Raw genomic sequence first — 3,853 nt, forward strand, 5'->3', positions numbered from 1 at the left:
GCCTTCATGGTCTCTGCATCAGCTCCTGCCTCTAGACTCCTGCCCCATTTGAATTTCTGTTTTTCAGTGATGGGCTATAATATAGATGCATAAGACAAATATACCCCTTTCTCCACAAGTTTTTTTTTAGCCGTGGTGTTTCATCACAGCAATGGAAGCCCTAACTAGGACAGAGGACTTGTAGGGGCTCACATCAGCAGCTCATGCAATCTTGAACTGGATTTTCTAATAGAGTAGATGCTGTTTGACATTTCCTCACAAATTTGCAGTCCCTAATTAATGTGCTTTCCCCAAATCACATAACCTTACATTTCTCAGACGTACGGAAGCCTTTCATTTAATGAGAAGCAACATAGCGAGAAACAAGAAAATGATTTAAAACAAAAAAATGATTTAAATGCAGGACTATGACTTTGTATAAATATGAAAAATGTTTTCTCAGATTCAAGGATTTATAAGATACAGTACTTGTATATCATCTATTGCTTGAAGAAGTCATGAAAATTAAGAAGCCAAGAACTTGGTCCATGACAGGCATGGTGGCACACACCTTTAACCTTAGCATTCAGGAGGCAGAAATGGGCGGATCACTGTGAGCTGGAGACCAGCCTGGTCTACAAGGTCAGTTCCAAGACAGTTAGGACTGATATGACTCAAAAAAAAAACAAACAAAGATCAAAAAATGAAACAAAAAAAAGGTAGGTGCTTAAAAGACTAATACTTAGCTCTTTGCAAAACAATCAGAATTGTGTTTCAATAATTTCAACAAATTCTGCTTTTAAATATAAATGTAATTAAAAGAGAGGTGCACATTTTAAAATTCAAGTGTGAAGAGTCACAGCATTCAAGTACTGATAATGAAAGAAAATCTGCTGACAAGATGCTGAAAGCAGAGTCTCAGAGATGCTCTGAATTCTGTGCACCTAAGATACACACCCAGAAACACTAGAACATCAAAAATGTGGAATGGTGGCAGACAAAAGCCAAGCCATCAAGAAGGGTAGCTGTTGTGGGAGCAGAGAAATAAAAGTCTGAAATAAAAATGAGTTTTAAAACCTGATTGCTTTCAGTGTCTGTACTACTGGTGTTATATTTAGGAAGAAGTCTCCTGTGCTCATACATTGAAGGCTACTTCCCACTTTCTCTTCTATCAGGTTCAGTATGGGTCAAATTTATATTGAAGTCTTTAATCCATTTGAACTTGAGTTTTGTGCATGATGATAGATAAGGATCTATTTGCATTCTTCTATATGCTGGCATTCAGTTATTCCAGCACTATTTATTGAAGATTCTTTCTTTTTTCCATTGTATAATTTTAGCTTTTATGTCAAAAATCAGTGTTCATAGGTGTGTTGACTAATATCTGGGTCTTCAATTCAATTCCATTAGTTAACCTCTGTGTTTTTATGCCAATAACAAGCTGTGTTCATCACTGTAGCTCTGTAATAGAGCTTGATGTCAGGGATGGTGATGCCTCTGGAAGTTCCTTTATTATAGAGGACTGTTTGGGCTATCCTGGGTTTTGTGTTTTTCATATCAAGTTGAGCACAGGACCAAACTAGGCCCTCTGAATGTGGGTAACAGCTGCATGGCTGGGGCAAACTGTGGGGACTACTGGCAGTAAGACCAGGATTTATTTCTACTGCTTGTACTGGTTTTTGGGAATCCATTCTCTTTGAAGGGATGCCTTGTTCAGCCTAGATATAGAAGGCAGACCCTTGGGTCCTGTATCAAAACAATGTGCTAGACTTTCTTGATTCCCCATGGGAAGCCTTACCTTCTCTGAGAAAGTGAATGGATGGTGGGATGGGAGGGAAGTAGAGGGAGCGGGAGGAGGGGAAGGATTTGGCACGTAAAATAAAAAAGATAGTTTATTTTTAAATAAAATTAAAAAACAAGATGATAAATATGAATGGCATAAGAAATGATGGGTGGCATTTTAAATTCCCCAGTAAAACACAAAAGAGAATAATGAAACCATAACTAACTACCAAACTGATCTAGTGGGTAGAGTGGAAAAAAATCTCACAAGCATTGTTAGTACAATAATAGAAATGGCAACTTCAATAGATCGTTTATACACCGGTCCACAAACCCACAACAGTGAAGACTGCTGAATGCCTGTTAGGGACAGCAACTCAAAGAACAGCGTGCTGATGTGAACATCTGGCATGGATCAAAATAGCTAATGCTAGATGTGAGGTGGGAGCAGCTGTGCGTCAGCCCAAAATGACTGACACCAGATATCTCGGGAACCCACAAGTAAACAGTGATGTATCTGCTGTGGAACCATCTCTTATAGAATGCCGCCTTTGTGTAGGTTTTATCTAAATATGGCCTTGTAGCATGTCCCCAGATCTTAAGAGGCCTCCAGACCTAGCACCACTGACTTCATGATAGAAGAACCATCCAGAATGCAAAACTCCTCATGTAGACAGAACCACCTGTCAAAATGAAAACAAAGACCTAATCCATTAAAACCTGAGAAAGTCTCAAAAATGTGCTAACCTTGCTCCTTGGCTTCTATAGTTCTGTTTCTAGCTAACTATTCTTGTTAACTGAATGTCCACCCTGAACAAGGTTTTTGTGCTTTATAAAAATCTCAACGAAAGTTTGGGGCTATGTTGGGATCCTGAATATCCAGTGTAGTCACTGGTCCACTAATAAAGACTTTCCATTGGCTTAAACCCTTGTCTGAACAGTCTTCTCTGGTAGATACCCCATATCAGAGATCTTTAGTTTTATCTGCACCTTCTCCTGCCTGCCTGGCAGCCTGCGTGCCTGTAAATGAAGTGTCTTATCTCCCTCCAACTATGTGCATTCTTTTCAACCGCCCAGCCTCCTGTGTCCTTCTCCTTTCCTAACACTAGAGCTTAGACCTCACCTGAGTGACCCGGCCATGCCTAGCATCTGTAAGGCCCTGGGAGGGAGGGGACAGGAGAAGGCAGGCAGAAAGGAAACGTGGGGGATGCAGGAAATGAGAGTAAGAATATCAAGCTGTGGCTGACAGATCTACTCTTTTATCGCCAGGAAGCCAAAGGGCTGGGAATAATTTTAAAGCCAAAGAAACTGAAATGACAATTTAACAGACTCATATTCAGCCATAACAATGTCTGTATGGCTAGGGAAAAAGAAAACAGCCACCTTCTAAAAGACTCTAGGAGACTAAATATATAAAAGAAAACCAATTTTATAGAAGCATTTAAATGTCAAATCATGAAGAATAAGTTCAGTGGTAAGAGTAATATTTTCTTGTTTGATTTTAAATAAAAATTGCTGTGTGTGGTCAGGAATGCTTTTAATCTGGAGTCAGAAGCAGGTGGATCTCTGTGAGTTCAAGGCCAGCCTGGTCTGCATAGCAACCTCCAGGCCAGCCAAGGCTATATCCTAAGACTCTGTCTCAACAACAACAACAACAATAATAATATTGATAATAATAATAATTAAAAGAATCACGAAGCTGAAGTGATGGTTCAGTGAGTAAAGCTTTCCTCATGCCGACCTGAGTTCAACCCCTAGGACTCACTTGAATGTGGAAGGAGAAAAGAGAGACCTCAAAACTGTCCTCTGACCACCAAGTCAGCACCACACATAGCAAGTGCATACAAAGACTACATGGTTGTTTAATTCAAAAGGAATTATATTTGCATAGCATAAGACTTTTAACTGAAAAAAAATTAACTTTGGAGCTATTGATGAAGTTTAGTGTTAGAGCACTTCCCTAGCACACGTGAACTTCTGATTTCAGTCTCAGCACTGACAACTTAAAATTTAGCTATTTCTTTCAGTTTAGTGATGCCTATGATTGAAGTGCTTAGGGAGTAAAGGCCAAAGGCTGGAGGTCAGCCTACAC

This window comes from Myodes glareolus, chromosome 1, assembly GCF_982192425.1.
Source record: "Myodes glareolus chromosome 1, mMyoGla1.1, whole genome shotgun sequence".
NCBI lineage: Eukaryota > Metazoa > Chordata > Mammalia > Rodentia > Cricetidae > Myodes > Myodes glareolus.